Source organism: Callorhinus ursinus, unplaced genomic scaffold, assembly GCF_003265705.2.
Source record: "Callorhinus ursinus isolate GAN/ISIS: 27379988/994484 unplaced genomic scaffold, GSC_fseal_2.0 scaffold30, whole genome shotgun sequence".
Classification (NCBI taxonomy): Eukaryota; Metazoa; Chordata; class Mammalia; order Carnivora; family Otariidae; genus Callorhinus; species Callorhinus ursinus.
Window position 1 is genome coordinate 5,400,528 of NW_027397092.1, and position 19,160 is coordinate 5,419,687.

General features: G+C 37.6%; 1 long non-coding RNA gene and 2 pseudogenes across 1 annotated transcript in view; all 3 read left to right on the forward strand.

Moving 5' to 3' along the window:
* LOC141370268 (uncharacterized) overlaps nt 1–19,160 on the forward strand; it is an 81,671-nt gene that overhangs the window by 57,810 nt on the left and 4,701 nt on the right. The window contains exon 3 of the long non-coding RNA XR_012374168.1: nt 12,594–12,719. This is a non-coding gene — a long non-coding RNA (uncharacterized lncRNA). The remainder of the gene's footprint in view (nt 1–12,593; nt 12,720–19,160) is intronic.
* Nucleotides 890–1,571, forward strand: LOC112815033 (tyrosine-protein phosphatase non-receptor type 2 pseudogene; annotated as a pseudogene).
* On the forward strand, nt 16,568–18,208 carry LOC112815034 (elongation factor 1-alpha 1 pseudogene; annotated as a pseudogene).

Consider the following 19,160-nt stretch of genomic DNA (forward strand, 5'->3'; position numbering starts at 1 on the left):
TTATGTGGTATGTACTCTTTTGTGACTTCCTTTTTTTGCTCGGAATAATGTCTGTAAGTTTTATCCATGCTGTTGGGTATATAAGTAATTTGTTCCTTTTTATACTTGAATAGAACTCTCTTGTTTGGCCATGCCAAAATTGTTTATCCATTCACAAGTCGATGGACATGGTGGATTGTTTCAGGGTTTTGGCTATGAAAAAATTGCTATAAAAATTCCTGTACAAGTCTCTGAATGGATGTATGTTTTCATCCTATAGTGTAAATCCTAGAAGTGAGATAGCTGGGTTATAGTATTGGCATATACTCAACTCTATGAAAATGCCAAACAGTTTTCTAAAATTATAGTTGAGAAGTGTTATATTTCCATCAGAAATGTATGATAGTTCCATTGCTTCATATTTTTTCTAACATTTGGTATGTCAGTCCTTTTAATTTTAGCCATCTAATGGGTGTAGAATGCTATCTTATTTTGATTTTAGTATTTATTTCCTTGATGACTTATGATATTGACCATTTTTTTCCAAGTGCTTATAGGTTTTTTTAAAAAAATTAAATATATATATCTTTATTTCTGCCTACCTACCTACCTACTTATCAGTCATCGTCTATTTACTTGTACTGAGGGAGAGAGAGCGATGGCTGGACCCATCTGGGAGGACTTTCCTCGATGCCCCAGATATTTCCCAAGTGCTCTGCCCTCTAGATGATTGGTATTTGAATGATTTTTCTGTTGTGTATGAGTTCTGATAATTATTTATCTTACAGGTCTTTCGTTGTTTTTTATGTGCCTCGTGAAATTTGATCCTACACTTCTCTACATGCACCACTTAGCCCTCAGTGGCTCTCCCTGGATGGTGCGGGGCCTGAGCCGCTCTGCTCCCAACGCCATGTCTGCCACTGTCCAGTGGGAGTTTGAGCAGTTGGTTGCTCAGAATCACTAGCAGCAGCTGTACTTGGAAATTTGTAGTGAGTCTCATAGAATGGCCAAGTTTCCAGAAAACAGAAATTGAAACAGATACAGAGATCTAAGCCCCTACGATTACAGTCATGTTAAACTGCAGAATGCTGAAAATGATTATATTAATGCCATAGAAGAGGTGCATAGATGTTACATCTTAACACAGGGGCCACTTCCTAGTACAGGTTGGCATTTCTGGCCCACGGTTTGGCAGCAAAAGACCAAAGCAGTTGTCATGCTAAACTGAGGTGTGGAGAAGGAATCTGTTAAATGTACCCAGTACTGGCCAACAAAAGATGACCAAGAGATGCTATTTAAAGAAACAGGATTCAGTGTGTAGTTCTTGTTAGAAAATGTGAAGTCATATTATACATCTGCTGCAATTAGAAAACATCAAGAAACGGAGGAAAGAACTTTCTAAGGCAGACTTATGTCTTGTTTTTGATCATTCACCAACCAAAATAATGACTGAAAAATACAATGGGGATGGGATAGGCCTAGAAGAAGAAAAACTGACAGGCAACAGCTATACAGGACTGTCCCCTAAAATGCAGGGTACTATGGAGGAGAACAGTGAGAGTGTCCTACGGCAGCATATTCGAGAGGACTGAAAAGCTAACATGGCTCAGAAGGTGCAACAGATGAAACAGAGGCTAAAGAAGAGTGAATGAGAAAGGAAAAATTTTCCCAATTAAAAAACAAAACAACAACAACAAAAAAAACAAGCAAAGAAACAAAAATTTTCCCTAAAGTCCTCTTTGAAGAAAAATTCTTATTGGCACAGTGAGGCCAAGATTGACAGACATCTAACTATCCGTGACTTGAGAATATTCTGCAGCTATACACATTTTTGAACCATTGATATGCAAGACCTGAGGCCTACTCCAGAAACTGCAGAGAAGTTTGATAAACCTGTGGATTGCTTCATATTAGTCTCTTTACAGATTAAACTTTACATCCAGGGAACGAAGAGCACCACCAGCAGAAGACTTTGCAGAAGCCTCTCAGTTGATGTATTGTGAAGTGTTTCCTGAATGTATGAAATGTAGAAAGACGTAAAAGATAAATTAGGAGAGACTACTTTGTATTGTACTGCCATTCCGACTGTATTTTTACACTTTTTGGCAGCATTAACTATTTATTAAATTGAAAAATAAAAACAAATTAGCCCTCAGCTCATATTCAAAGGAATTTATGCAGATTTCTAGATGACTTCTGCATCTCTTCCCCCATCTCCCCTCCCCCACCTCTCTCCTCCCTCTTCCTCTTTCTTGTTCTTATTCTCCCCGAACTCTGATCTTTGTTTCTTCAGTTTTACAAGCTTTTTTGCTCTGCTTAGGATTCTCTTTCATGATCCAGAAAATTCTACCAGCCAATTGTCTTATATATTTTGCCCAGTTCCTAGTTGTTTAAAGATGAAGTTGAGTATGTTTCTTGTTACTACAAATGGCCAATAGAGAAAATCCTACAACTCCTTTTCTTACGTATCCTTAAGCTTTTTATACTCAGCTGAACCCTGAAAGGTTTACAGAATTGACTTGCTCTAAATTTTTTCCTTCTCCTTAGTAAGTGTTCCTAATAGTAAGTGTTCCTAATCTTCATTTTTTTTTTTTCCTTTTGGCTTTACCTAATCTTTTCTCCACTTATTTTTGCAGAATTCTGGAATCTTTCTTCCCTGAAGAAATAAACAGAATCCAGCATGAACTCCTTCAATTTTATTCCACCATCCCTGTATGTCTGTTAAGGCATCCTGTTTCCTGTTTTAAAGGGGAGTGACCTCATATGACCAATATTCATTAATTTTATTTTTTTAACTGTTTGTATTCATAGAATCACATTTTCCTTATTCTACCCTTCCATTTTCTCAGTTACCTTGTGTTCCAACATATCTTCTATCTATTGCCATGTCTTTATTTTGCCATTTAAAATTAAAGATTTTATTTATTTATTTGAGAGAGAGAGAGAATGAGAGACAGAGAGCACAAGAGGGAAGAGGGTCAGAGGGAGAAGCAGACTCCCCGCTGAGCAGGGAGCCCGATGCGGGACTTGATCCCGGGACTCCAGGATCATGACCTGAGCCGAAGGCAGTTGCTTAACCGCCTGAGCCACCCAGGCGCTCTTGCCATTTAAAATTAATGCAATAATCTCCTCTTAGATTTTCACCTGGCTGTTGATTGCCACTTTTTGTCTTTGAGCCAGGACATTTATGTACAGTCCTCAGGGTAACAGTTACCATGGCTAGATCCAACCATTGAGTCTCTTTTCTTATACATTTTCACCACTTATTCCTTCTAATATTTCCAGAAATAATTTAGGTTAGGGCTACTCATTCTCAGCCTTATTGTCATTTGGGGCCAGATAATTCTTAGTTGAGGGACTGTTCTGCGTATTGTAGGATGTTTGCAGCATCGATGCCCTCCACTCACAGCATACCAGGAACATGTGACTCCCACTCCTCATTTGTGACAAAATGTCTCCAGACATTGGCACATGTATCCTGGAAAGCAAAATCACCCTTGGTTAAAAACCGCTGACTTAGAATAACTTTCCCTGACTCTTCCAAAGAAAAAGTTTTCTTAGACTCAGTTTTCCCAACTGTAAAATGAAGATAATGAAACATATTTCCCAGGGCTATTTTGGGGAATCAAGGTGATGCATGGAAGTTTTTAGCGTAGTGTTCGCTCAGAAAATGTTTGCAATTATCATAATAATTATTGACCTTTCTATCAATACACTGCTCTCCTTACATCTCAGATATTATTTTATCTGTTATGTGTATATCTATAATGTATCTTGTTAATTGTAATATTCCTCATCATTATCAGTTTAATTAATTAATTTAATTTATTATAGCATACGCATTTTACTTTGCATTTCTTACACTAACTTCTCTTTTTCTTGTCTCCTTTTCCTAAAAAATGTTGATCTTTGATACAATATCCTCTTGAGACTGTTGTCCTTTCTTCTTCCCTTTACATTAAATTAATTTTAAAAAAGTGAATCTATATTTATTGTCATAAATCTTGTTTATGTCCTTCTGTCTGGCTTCTGTCCCAGTCACTTTACTGAAATTGCTCAGGCAAATATCAGCAGTATATTTTTATTTAAAGAATTTTCTTATCAAAGTTAAGCATGCACACAGTTTAAATAGATTGTTTTCTCAAGGCGTATAAGGAAAAACAGAAACCACCATAAAAACAGCTATCCCTTCCCCCTTTGCACCCCATCCATATCTCACTTCGTTGAGTCAAGCATCTTTTATTATGTTAGATGATTCTTTAGGTGTTCATATTTGTGTTTCTGGAAAACATTCTGTGATGGTTAATTTTATGTGTCAACTTGACTGAGACAAGGGGTTTTGGTTAAACATTATTTCTGGGTGGGTCTGTAGGATGTTTCTGGAAGGGATTAGCATTTGAGTCTATAAATAAGAAGGGAATCAAAGATGTAAACTTAGGAGGCTCCAACATTTAACAGCATGGATGGGGGGGGGAGCACCTGCAAAGACTGAGGATAAGGCAATTGAAAATAGGCGAATGATGAGTCTGAGGCACACAGGAAGCCAGGAGAGGAAAAGGAAGTGGAAGAGTCACTTGGCAGAAGACTGAAAATGAGCGTTTTGACTTGCCAGTTAGGAGATCTTTGGTGGTTTAAGCGTCAGTAGTTTCAGAATGGGTTTTGCCAGTGTTCTGCCATTGATGCTAATTGTGTATTTGATTATCCTTCAAATATTATCTAAAACAATTCTGTGACAATGTCTCTTAAGTTCTTGCCATATCTTGGGGGTGGAGGATCTGGTTTAGTGACCTGAACTATGTGTTGTTTTAGTGAAGGTAGCAAGAGCTCATGTTTGTACACAGTTTTAAGTTGCATGCCACTGCGTTTGTGGAAGATCTGTTATCCTTCTGGATGGGTTTGCTGTCTTGCAGCAGCCAAGAGCAGGATAAACAAACAAGGCAAAGTTGCCACAGTAGTAACAATGCAAGCCCATTAGCATGGCTTCCAGGACCTGACAATAGGACAGGGAGGCATAATGGCTTGAAAAACCCAAAGGTTGTTTACATTAGTTGTGAGCCCAGCTGCACAGAAGCTACAGGTGGGGACCATGCCCAAGAAGTTCTCAAGGTCGGAGCAAATTCTTTTTATCAATAACTCATACTTTCACATATCTGTTCTCAGTCACCCCTCTGCATAAACTACTCCCTGTTTATCCTCCTTTTTTTTTTAAGATTTTTTTTTTATTTGAGACAGAATGAGAGAGAGAGAGAGAGAGAGCACATGAGAGGGGGGAGGGTCAGAGGGAGAAGCAGACTCCCTGCTGAGCAGGGACCCCCGATGCGGAACTCGATCCCGGGACTCTAGGATCATGACCTGAGCCGAAGGCAGTTGCTTAACCAACTGAGCCACCCAGGCGCCCTATCCTCCTTTCTTCTGGCGATAAAAATATCAAAATTATATCGTCTCCCTATTATCAGGACTTGGTCTTTAATTACAATGGAGGCATTTTTGTTGATCCATTCTTGCTATTCTTAGTGGTTTTGATTTTTTATTATCGTGAGACACCAAATATTTCCAAACATGCATTCAAAGTATTTTTTCCAATACCTGACGTATACTTATGACTTGGCCTAATTACCTCCTCTACGACCTTACAATAGATTTCCTTTTTGCCACTAATGACTCATACCCAACACTTCCCATCTGTTGGTTCACCGCATCACACATTGCAGCCTTCAGGCTGGCTGCAGTCGCTTCATTGTCTTGTTTGTTCCTCCGTTTTCAGTTTCAAGGATTCTTTGATAGAGAGGACACATGAAAAATGAGACTTAAGATGTTCTATGTTCTCTCTGCCATCTGTTAACATTATACCATCTGTTTCGAATACCAATCTAACCCTCATTTTCTGGGCTTTGGAAATGCACAGAGTTTCTTTTTCTCCCTTGCATCCTTTGTGATTATGTTGTCAGAGACTTCTTGTCTTCTCCCTCCCTCCTTCCCTCCTTCCCCCTTTCTCTCCCTCTTTCCTTTCTTGAGTGGTTCATTCTCTTGAACAACAATTTTGTTTCTAAAACCAAGTGACCATACATATCTTTCATAGGAAATGTTTGAAAAATTTATTTAAATTCCAGGATACCGGATTGTCCCTGCTCAAGTTTCATTTCCCAAATTCTGTGTGTGGGCAGGTGTGCATGTGTGTGTGCTCGCGAGCGGGGACATGCGGTGGGCAGTGGGGTGGTAGAAAGGCAGAAACCTGAAGATCTCTGGTTTGTGTTCTAAGACATCCATCTTGACTAACGGCATTGCAGTCAGTCTGATTTCCCAAAATAGAAATTCTCACGTCATCTAGGACCTTTCCAGTTTCTTATTCCTCCCATTCACTTAGTCCCAAACTGCTATAGATTTTACCCCAGGATAGCTCTCAAGACTGACCTCTGCTTTTGACTCTGCTGGCACCCACTCCCTCGGTTTAGGTTCTCCTAACCTGGGCAGCCCTGTGACTTTAGATCATACAGGCCCATTTTCTCCAATCCCTCCTTCCCATGCTGCCCAGTCGCCTCTCTTTTCCCACATCATCATTAGCCCATCACTGCTCCTCTCACTGCTGTTGATTACTTCAACACCTGCCTAGATGTTGTAACCAGCCCCAGGCCTCCCATTTCTGTAGCCTCCAGAACTTTAAATTTTTCCTCCATCTTCTTCAGCCACCTACTCCCATAATCATCACCACTCACTCGCCTGTCTTCCTAATCTTGATTTCAAACACTTCACTCTTATGTTGCTTCCTCTCTTTTTAGTTTCCTCGTTACAATATTTCTGTTCCAGCCATTCCCCAACCTTTATGAGACTTTCACTACATTGACCTTACCTCTTCTTCACTAGCCTTAATTTACTAATTTTCCTTTTTTTTCCCCTCTCACAGAATTAGTCTGTTCAAAGATAGTTTTCCGGTTCCATAATTGGAGACAGAAGCTGATTTATTTCTCTAAATGAGTGGATCTTTACCTAGCATCTCAGATTCACAGATTGTAAAGTTTAAACAAGCTTTATTATTCCTGTTTATCCTTTTGAGTCCTGGGAATGAAAAGAAATGATTTTAAGACAAGAAAAGAAGCTAGAGATTACAGTTCACTAAATCTGTAGGCATGATTTGGACCATGTGACCAGAGAGAAGATGAACAGTTATTTGAAAAGTTTAATAGGCAGCAGGTACAATAATAGCAACATGAGCTGGATGTATACTTTCTAGCTTAAAGCTAGGAGGGTCTTTCCTGTAAACGTCCCTCCCATGAAGCCAGCTGGTTTCTGACGGTTACTGAGTAAGCCCAGACGAGTAGGGGTTGTAGACTCCCCTTGATGCTTTACCAAAGCAGAGGTGTAGACAAACTTAACCTACCAACTTTTTTTCAACTTATAGCTAAAAGCAAGTAAAATATTTACATTTAACATGTAGCTGTGACTCAGAACTTCTGACGACTTTAGCGTTATGGGTGTTTGCTTGAGGGACCCTTACCAAGATAGGCCATCATTTTTTTTTCTTAATATTTTATTTATTTATTTGACAGAGAGACAGCGAGAGCAGGAGCACAAGCAGGGGGAGTGGGAGAGGGAGAAGCAGGCTTCCTGCCGAGCAGGGAGCCTGACGCGGGGCTCGATCCCAGGCATGACCTGAGCCGAAGGCAGACGCTTAACGACTGAGCCGCCCAGGCGCCCCGATAGGCCAGCATCTTACATGACTTCTGAGCACTATTGGACAGAAGTGACCCTCCCTCCTTATGGCAGCACTTGTTTTCTAGGCTTCTATAACATCACACTCACTCAGTTTCTTTTCCTATTTCAATAGCCTCTTCTTTTGGTCCTCTTTTCCAATTCGCTTTTCTCTACCAGACCATTAAATATTAACACACCCCTTGAAACTGTTATACGGCAACAATGAATCATGGAACACGACATCAAAAACTAATGATGTATGGTGATTAACATAATAAAATAAAATTAAAAAAAGAAAAGAAATAGATGGACAAAATATTTGCAGAACATATATCTGATGAAAGACCTTTAATAAGTATATGTAAAAACCTTTGCCAACTCAAAATAAGAAACCAAAAATTCAATAAAGTGAAGGTTTGAATAAACATTTGACCAAAGAGATATGGATGGCAAAAATATATGAAGATTTTCAACATAATTATTCAACATCATTTCAACAGATTCAAAGTAATTTTGCATCAGGGAAATCCAAATTAAAACCACAAGGACTGTTAACTACAGAGAACAAACTGATGGTTACCAGAGGGGAGTGGGTGGGGAGGGTGGGGGAAGTAAGTGATGGGGATGAAGAGCACACTTATCATCATGAGCCCTGGGTGATGTTTGGAATTGTTGATTCACTATATTGTACACCTCAAACTAAGATAACACTGTATGTTGACTATACCAGAATTAAAATTAGAAACTTAATAAAAATATTGTGATAATAATACATGTTATAAAAAAATTAAAGGCTAATTGAATATAGCAAAAGAAAAACACACACAAGGAGAAACCACTGTATACATATTATCATAACAAAAAGAATTGTGATTAGTATGCAGAATAACTAGAACTGTCATTCATTAATGTTGTGAATCTAAATTAAGACCCCAGCCACTTTGGAAGACAGTTTGGTGATTTCTTATGAAATTAAAAATACACATACCATACGATCCAGCAGTTTCATTTCTAGGCATTTACCCAACATCTTTGTCTCTATCTACACAAAATCTACATAAGGTCTACACAAAAATCTCTGTATTGATGTTTATAATAGCTTTACTCATAATTGTACAAACTAGAAACCACTACATATCATTCATCTGATGAATATATGGACACAAAATTTAGGTACATCTCTACAATTGAATACAAGCTAAAAAAAAAAGGACTAAAATATTTATTGATACATGTAACAATACTGGTGAATCTTGCATGTATTTTGCTAAGTGAAAAAAGCCAAACTGAAAAGGCTGCATAGTGTACAATCCCATTTATATGACATTCTGGAGAGGACAGAAGTATAGATAGTAAGCAGATGTGTGGTTACCAGGCCTGCATTCCTGTCCATTGTATTTTGCATCTCAGATATAGAAGTTTTCATTTCTATTAGTTTGATTTGGGCCTTTTTATATCCTACATTTTCCTACTGTTTGGACATACAGAATACAGTTACAGTAAGTGTTTTAATGTCCTCTTCTAACTTTAATATAGGTGTCAGTTCTGAGTCACTTATGATTAATTTTTTCTTGTTATCAACAGTGCAGATCATGTTTTCTTCCTCCTTTTCATGCCTGGTAATTTTTGAATGAGTTTTAGGCATTGTGATTGCATGTTTTTTTTTTTTTTTTTTTAATTTTCAGGTCTTGATTTTAAGTTTTGTTATGTGGGAAGCTTTGTTGGGTGGCAGAGAAGTGTTTGTTGTAGGGATTGAGGTAAAGTCCTTTTGTGTACTATATGCAATACCCTGTGAATCTTGAGGCTTTTCATTCTGGCCAGTATGACCAGGCACTCACTGTCCCTAGATTCTGTGAGCCCTATGCAGTGTTACCTCTTACCCTTCCAGATGACTCTTCCTTCAGCCTTGGCAATTTCTTTCTACATACACACAGATTAATTACTCTGCTGCATGCACAAGATGATCATCTGCACGTCTCTGGAGTCCTTTCACTGTGCAGCTGTATCCTCCCTAGTATGCTCTTTAAAAAAAAAAAAGAATTTATTTATTTATTTGACAGAGAGAGACACAGCGAGAGAAGGAACACAAGCAGGGGGAGTGGGAGAGGGAGAAGCAGGCCTCCCGCAGAACAGGGAGCCCAATGCGGGGCCCGATTCCAGGACCCTGGGACCATGACCCAAGCCAAAGGCAGACGCTCAATGACTGAGCCACCCAGGCACCCCCCTAGTATGCTCTTTTATAAACTCCGCTACCTTGGTATCGCTGAACCCCAGTCTGTCTCCTTAACCTAGAGAACATACTCATTTCTTTCTGGGCTTCTTCTCTCTACCATGGACTGGAACCTCTGTCAGCACAGCAAACCTGGCAGTAAATCACAGGGTCCACCTCATTTGTTTCCTACCTCTCAGGGATCACTGCCCTTTGTTGCTTGATGTCCTGTCTTGAAAACCATTGTTTTATATATCTTACCTGGATTTTTGGTTGATTAAAGTAAGAAAATAGGTCTGGTTCCTGTTATTCCATCTTGGCCAGAAGTAGAAGTCTACAGTGTTATGTTTTTGATACTGCTGTGGTTCCTTTTAGTGTTTTATCCTTGAATGACTTGGATTTTTCCTAAGGCTGTTTTTGTTTGTTTGTTTTTTCAAGAAATTCCTTGAGAGGGCCAGATGGAGGTCAAGGTGGTATTCCAGTTTACTGCTGTGCACAATTCAAAATTTCTCTTCCTCTCTGTTGCCGAAGAGCAGGCTGCTTCATTTACCTGTAGCTTTTACTTTTGATTTTTTTTTATTTTTATTTTTCTCTTTTCTTTCTTTCTTTTTTTCTTTGCCTGCCTGTTGTACTTTCCTGTACCAAACACAGTTGAAGAGAATTTCATTTGCTAGCTCATTTTAACCCAGTTCTTGCACTCCACATGTATCAAGAGGTATACTTGGGAAGCATCAGTATGAACCTCTCACTTTTATAAATGCATTTTGATAGCACATTTAGGTATGTTCTCTACTAGGGAAATTTCCCTCTGAAGTGAAATTCAAAGGTTCTTTCCTATTCTCTCCCTTAACCTCAGCTGCTTTTGATAACCATTATGTGTAGAAACTGGGGATTATTCTATCTTCATTGGAAATAGTGTTTGCATTAAAAATTCTCCTTGTTGCTTTTGGATGTTTCCTACAAGGAGAAGGTGAGATGCTGATTTATGAAACTTGCTTATTGATGGACTCATCAATTTTCTAGAAAATTAAAAATTGAGGGACTACCTGGCTGGCTCAGTCAGTAGAGCATGTGACTCTTGATCAGGGTTGTAAGTTCAAGCCCCACATTGGGTATAGATATTACTTAATTTTCTTCTCCATGATAACTTCTCTTTAGTGATTTTTAAACAAAAGACTTGTATTTCTAATCTAAAATTGTCATTGCCCCAAATTACAGCATATATAGAATTCATGTCAAAACTATGACAACTTAAAGCATGAATTAAGCATCATATCATTACTTCATATATATTTCTAAAAAATTATTCCAAATATACATTCAGATTTACATGAGAATGTTGACATCCTGATACTCTTAAATTAAAAATAACAATAATTTTCATTTCCATCTGTAAAAGGAATCATTTCTTTTTAAAATAATGTCATCAGTGAGACAGTCTCATAGAGTTAGATTTAGTAGGGATCAAACTTTAATGTAGATCACATTTTATCTTCTACCAAAGACTGGAAGGGAAAAAGTCACAGTGGGTCTTCAAAAATTAGTGTGGAGATTGAGTGATGAGCTCTGTTACTCCTTCCAGAAATGTTTCAGAGTCTAGTCGTATAATGTGTATATCAGAGTTTCTTCCAACTGCTGCCAAAAATATGTATATCCTACAAGTCATTCACATCATTTTAATCTATCTATTAAATTATTTTCTATCAGCTGGACTTGCCTCCTGTTTAAGTAACTGTTGAGCAAAGAACATGGAGTTCCCAGTCATGATGTCAATTTTCCCTTCTCTGTGTACAGTGGTAGACCAAAAATGCATTGCACCAAGATGGCAGTAGTCCAGACTTGATTTCCAAGACTACTGTGACAACCTGGGAGTACTCAGTTAGACAGCCTTCTTTGTACAGTGCACACAAGGTGATGATGGCTCTGATTTGTAGCAGCATCTGTCATTGCAGAATCTGTGCTATTCATGTTTGTCATTTCATAGTTTCATCTGAACCTTTGATTTACTTTCTCCATTACTGCTACTGATGGCCAGATGCCCAGCACTATGATTTTTAAATGTGTTTCTCAATTTTATCTAACATTTTTGTTCTTTGCTCAGTAGGTATCTGTGTCTCCTCAATTATTGTGTGGATTGCAAATGTGAAAATCACCCGTATCAGCCATTACATAGAATCAGGATCTTTGGAACTAACTTGTATCTGGGGTTAACTCATTCATTCAAAAACTCTTATGAAATGCCGACTATATTTTAGGCACTGGGAATACATAGATGAATTATCTCTGTGTCAAAGCCTTCTAGTCAAAGGTGGTCAGAAATATATCTGTTGTCAAATGAAGTTTCATTTATTGCCGTATTGAGATGAGGGAGACCACACACTATGGAGAATCATGAAGCTTCATAATAGAAGGGTGTTAAGAAGGATTTATTATAGGATTTGTGCTTGCGTCAGGTGATTTTTGAGGAATGTTCAAGGAAGGAGGGTTTGCTCTGGGTTGGGTGCTGTCAGGGAGTGGGGTGGTTAATTTGATACTTTAATGCATCTTACCTAGAAGGCAAGAAAAATAATCTGAGGGTAAGCCTATAATTGACAAAGAAGCAGTTGTTATTCTTGTTAGCTGGGAAAAGATGTTGTTTGGTATTTTTGTTGTTTGCCCTGTAATCTTGTTTTGTCTTTGTTCTGAGAAGATCATAGAATGGTCTTTTTTGTCTTAGTTTATAACAGGTACAGAGCTACCTTGTCTGACATCAGTGCCCTTGCATTGAATTTCAAGAAAAGAATGCCATGGTTCATCTGTAAATGCCAGGCCATCAACTAGTAACACCAAGAGGTAGGGTTAGGTGAGTTCTTATATGTCAGTTTGTTTGATTCATTATCTAGTGAGAAAGAAAGGCCCTTAATCTGATCATTAGAATAATAATAATAATAACAATAACAACAGCAGCAATAATGATAGTAACAACTAATATGTATTAAGGTTTTATATTCCAGGCACTGGTCTGAGCACTTTATATGTATTATTTCATTTAATTCTCATGACAGCCCTATGATGTAGATACTGCTATTACATTATTCCTGTTAATGGATGTGGGGACTGCAATTTGGAGAAGTTAAGTGATTTTCCCCAAATTGCATAGCTTTATGTAGTGTTGACATCTATAGGCAATCTGATTCAAGAGCTCATGTTCTTACACACTATTTTAAATTTATACTGCAGTGAAGTGTTATGTGGTATGGTGGACATTGTTGGTGTTCATCTCAGATCCCCTTTACTGGTCTGGTACGCTCTCCCCCAGTTGCCATGAGTATGGTTGTGAGCTGCCTCTTTCTTGCCCTCTTACTAGGGAGATAATACTCCTTAGGACATGCCCTGGGGTATTGATTGTGACTGATGGGTGAGTGAGGGGGACGGCTGGTAGTTGGGAGTGGCTAGGTGGGGGAGAAAGGCTGGTCTCTTAGAGTGGGATCTACCCTGTGATGCAGTTAATGCTCTATTATTGTGAGTTATTATATATTATTATTATAGAGTTCCCCAGGACATTGGGCTGAAGCTAGAATCCAGTTGAGACCCAAGGCCAAATTCTTGCCTGGCTTTTCCCCCTGCCCTGTCATATTTCTTCATCAGTCCCCTCTGTCAGAGAGCACTCTTGTGATAAAACCCACTTATACAGTAGTCCCCAGCTCAGACTCTTTGTAGGTGATGGATGGATGGTAACATGCATTAGTGATGTGGAAAGATATCAACATGGCAGCAAAGAGGAGAGATATCTGCACTTTCCTGGCAGGAATAGGTTGAGGGATGGTATCGGCCAGAGCAGTCTTCCTAGATGAAGCAACTCTGAAATGAAGTTTAAAAGCATGAATTGGATTAGGCAAGTGAAGGTATCTTTGAAGTCAGCCACTTTATTTGTTAAGTCTGTGCTAAAGAATAAAGAGTAGAATGTAAAATTTTGCTTTGTGATTAAGTTAATATCCTTGCAGGAATTTTAATTATAAAATTCTTACACTTCATGTGATAACATTTATTAAGGGAACAGGAAGGGACGTTTACATTCACTTAACTACTTAAATGTGAAATTTATGGTGTTAGGGTATTTTCCCATATAGTGCCTCCATTAATGTTGCAACCCAACAGAAGAAATGAAATTCAGAGATGAAGGAAATTCTTCAAGTTTTATATTTTAAATTCATGCACTTTGCCTTTTAAAATATACTTTATTGGGCACGTGGGTAGTTCAGTTGTTCCAGCATCTGCCTTTGGCTCAGGTCATCTTCCCAGGGTCCTGTGATCTAGCCCTGAGTCAGGCTCCCTGCTCAGCGGGGAGTCTGCTTCTCCCTCTGCCCCTCCCCCTGCTTGTGCTCTCTCTCTCTCTCTCTCACACATGAATAAATAAAATCTTTAAAAAATAAAATAAAATATACTTAATTTAGGCATAATTTACATGCAATAAAATGTGCATATTTAAAGTATAAATTTTGATCAGTTTTGACAAATTTCTGTGTCCATTTAAATCTGTTACCATTGAGATTGTAGAACATTTGTATCACCTGAAAAAGTTTGGTTGTGCCTTTCCTGGTCAGGTCGCTCCAATATTCAGCCCCAGCCAAACATTGTTCTGATCTGTATCATTATAGATTGGCTTTTTCTAGTAGATTTCTGTTTTGTTATGCTCTAAAATACATTCACATTTTAAAAATACTGCCATTAAGTAAAATTAGCCACATTTTATGGAAATTTCTTGGATTTATTCTACAGTTTTGTTTAGACATACCACAAAGTATCCCAGAAAAACTTTCTGGGTGTAGGGTGCCACCCTACAGCCAGAAAAATATTCAAGAAATATTTTCTGATATTTTGAGAGGCTTGGCAGAAATTTACCCAAAACAAAATCGCAACTACTATTTCTTCTTCTTCTTCTTCTTCTTCTCCTTCTTCTTCTTCTTCTTCTTTCTTCTTTCTTCTTTCTTTCTTCTTTCTTCTTTCTTCTTTCTTCTTCTTCTTCTTCTCCTTCTCCTTCTTCTCCTTCTTCTCCTTCTTCTCCTTCTTCTTCTTTTCTTCTTCTTTCTTCTTTCTTCTTCTTCTTCCTCTTCTCCTCCTCCTCCTCTTCTTCTTTTTCTTCTTCTTCTTCTTCAGAATTGCAACTTCTAGTGATAGTTTTTTTCTCTTAAAATCTACTGTAACACCCTCATGGAGCTCACAAAAGGGATGTGTGTATGCATGCGTGCATGTGTGTATGTGTATGAATGACTGTAGGGACTTCTCTAGGTGCATAGAGAATGAACAAGGGAAATAGAACTTTTTTTTGGCCATTATGCCAAGACATACATGATTCTGGAACAATGTCCCATAACTGATATTCTCACATATTGATAATTGGTTTTACCTTTATGTAAGCAAAACATAAATGAGAATGCCAAAATAAAAATTTTCATTTTTTTCATTCTAATCATTTAAAAAATATATTTGTAAGACTATGAAGAGGATGAAATTAATACTTCTAAATATGAAAAGTTTTTGATAGACCTTGATTATCTTCACTGAGAACAAATGGAGCTAATGTGAAGCAATATATGGAAGCTGAATTGTACTAATCTGAATGTTGTAAGAGGCAGTGAATTGTAGATTCTTTTGACTAACTTGGTGATACATGGAGTTATGAATATACTACTGTGTTTTGTTTTTTGACAAAAAACAGTGATTCAAGACAAATGTACTTTTTACCACTTACATTTTAATTGTAGCTTTCAGGTGTTTTACTGTATGATGTTTAAAAACTTTTTGTATAAATTTAAAACATAGAATATCTCAAAAATAGGAGTCACAACTTTAGGGCATACTGTGACATAAATTTTGCTTTGTGTTATCGATCAAGGCCTCCTAGCTGACAGTCATAAAATAAGTGCTAAAGAAAATACGGCAAATTAAATTTTGACTATTCATATTCTACATCTTTGCATCTTACTAAGTCAATGGGATGTTAGCTTGATGTCAAATAATAAATAAAATAAATAAATAAATAAATAAATTTTAAGCACCAAGGGAGAAAAAGAGCAATAGATTCCTAGTTGATAAATCATAAAATATAAAGTATTTGAAGAACTTACTTATAATTCTACCACATGGAAGCAACTGTTAATATTTTGACAAACATAATTTAATATATTTTAAAATAGTCATATAATACAATCATAATATTTTGTACCTTGTGTTTCACATACCATCTTTGTAGCTTTCATTTTTTTCTTACTGAGTTAGTTATGACTTTCCATACAATAATGAATAGGAATTGTAAGAGAGGGCATGCTTACCTTTTTCTCAGTTTTCAGGGGAGAGTATCCAGTTCTCATTATCACATATAAAGTTTTTTTGTAGATGTTTATTATGAAGTTTCCTTCTATTCCTAGATGGCTAAGAATGTTTATCATAAATGGGTATTGGATTTTATAAAATGCTTTTTCTGCATCTATTGAGATTATCATGTAGTTTTTGTCTTTTATTCTCTTTATGTGTTTTATAACATTAATTGGTTTTGGAAACTAACTTTGCAATTCTGGGATAAATTTTAGTCTTTTTGTACATTGTAGACATCAATTTACTAATATTTTATGGAGGATTTTGCATTATATTCATAGGAGATATTGGCCTGTAGTTTTACTTTCTTGTGCTATCTTTATTTTATTTTACGTTATGTTTTTGGATATTAAGGTAATTGTGGCCTCAAAGAATGATTAAGAAGTTCTCTCCTTGTAAAAAAAAAAAAAAGAAGTTCTCTCTTTGTATATTCTGGAAGAGATTGTCAAAAGTTAGTATCATTCTTTTTATTCTGCAGTGGGTTTGCCACTAGAACACAGGTATCGTGAAAACCACTGCTCAACCTAAACCAAAATGGAAAGGAAAAGACTCACATCAACATCGTTGTCATTGGACACGTAGATTCAGGCAAGTCCACCACTACTGGTCATCTGATCTACAAATGTGGTGGGATCGACAAAAGAACTATCGAAAAATTTGAGTAGGAGACTGCTGAGGTGGGAAAGGGCTCCTTCAAGTATGCCTGGGTCTTGAATAAACTGAAAGCTGAACATGAACGTGGTATCACCATTGATATCGCCCTGTGGAAATTCGAGACCAGCAAGTATTATGTGACCATCATTGATGCCCCAGGACACAGAGACTTTATCAAAAACATGATTACAGGCACATCTCAGGCTGACTGTGCTGTCCTGATTATTGCTGCTGGTGTCGGTAAATTTGAAGCCGGTATTTCCAAGAATGTGCAGACCCATGAACATGCCCTTCTGGCTTACACACTGGGAGTAAAACAACTAATTGTGGGTGTTAACAAGATGGATTCCACTGAGCCACCCTACAGCCAGAAGAGATATGAGGAAATCAAGGAAGTCAGCACCTACATTAAGAAAATTGGCTACAACCCCGACACAGTAGCATTTGTGCCAATTTCTGGTTGGAATGGTGACAACATGCTAGAGCCAAGTGCTAACATGCCTTGGTTCAAGGGATAGTCACCCGTAAAGATGGGAATGCCAGTGGAACCACACTGCTTGAAGCTCTGAATTACATTCTGCCACCAACTCATCCAACTGACAAGCCCTTGCGTCTGCCTCTCCAGGACGTCTACAAAATTGGTGGTATTGGTACTGTCCCTGTGGGTCGAGTAGAGACTGGTGTTCTTAAACCTGGCATGGTGGTCACCTTTGCTCCAGTCATTGTTACAAGTGAAGTAAAGTCTGTTCAAATGCACCATGAAGCTTTGAGTAAGGCTTTTCCTGGGGACAGTGTGGGCTTCAATGTCAAGAATGTATCTGTCAAAGATGTTCGTGGTGGCAATGTGGCTGGTGACAGCAAAAATGATCCACCAACGGAAGCAGCTGGCTTCATGGCTCAGGTGATTATCCAGAACCAAATCAGTGCTGGATATGCACTTGTGCTGGATTGTCACACAGCTCACAGTGCTTGCAATTTTGCTGAGCTGAAGGAGAAGATAGATCATCGTTCTGGAAAAAAGCTGGAAGATGGTCCCTAGTTCTTGAAATCTGGTGATGCTGCCATTGTTGATATGGTTCCTGGCAAGCCTACCTGTGTTGAGAGCTTCTCTGACTTTCCTCCTCTGGGCCGTTTTGCTGTTTGTGACATGAGACAGACGGTTGCTGTGTGTGTCATCAAAGCAGTGGACAAGAAGGCAGCTAGAGCTGGCAAGGTCACCAAGTCTGCCCAGAAAGCTCAGAAGGCTAAATGAATATTATTCCCAATACTTGCCACCCCAGTCTTAATTAGTGGTGGAAGAATGGTCTCAGAACTGTTTGTGTCAATTGGTAATTTAAGTTTTTTTTTTTTATCACCATACATTACATCATTAGTTTTTGATGTAGTGTTCCATGATTCATTGTTTGTGCATAACACCCAGTGCTCCATGCAGAACGTGCCCTCCACCATTTAAGTTTAATAGTAAAAGACTGGTTAATGATAACAGTGCATCGTAAAACCTTCAGAAGGAAAGGAGAATGTTTTGTGGACCAGTTGTTTTTTTTTGTGTGTGTGTGTGTGTGGCAGTTTTAAGTTATTAGTTTTTAAAATAAGTACTTTTTAATGGAAACAACTTGACCAAAAATCTGTCACAGAATTTTGAGACCCATTAAAACAAAAGTTTAATGAGAAAAAAAAAGTATTATTGCTTCTTAAATGCTTGATAGAGTTCACCAATGAAACTATCTGGGCCTTGTGCTTTTTTTTTTGGGAAGTTGTAAATTATTAGTTTAATTTATTTAATAGATACAAAATATTTAGATTACTTATTTCTTCTTGTGTAAGTTTTGATAAGTTTGTGTCTTTTAAGGAGTTGGTCCATTTCATCTAATCATCAAATTTGTATGCATAGAGTGCTCAAACTGTTCCTTTACTATCTATTTAATTTCCATAGAATCAATAAGGATGAACCCTCTTTCATTTGTGATATCCGTTCATTTATCAATTTTATTGATCTTTTCAAATGTGCCTTTTGATTGTATTGGTTTTTCGCCTTTATTGATTGCAAATTCACTGTTTTCTGTTCTTATTTATCATTCTCTGCTTGGTTTAGGCTTAAATTCCTCCTCTTTGTAATTTTTAAAACTGGAATCCTAGGTTATCAATTTTATACCTTTCATATTTTCTAATATGTGGGCTTTATTTACATTTAGTTAGGGAACATTTAAAAATTTTTGAGACTTCTTTGATTTGTGGGTTATTTAGAGCTGTGTTATTTAATTTCCAAATATTTGAA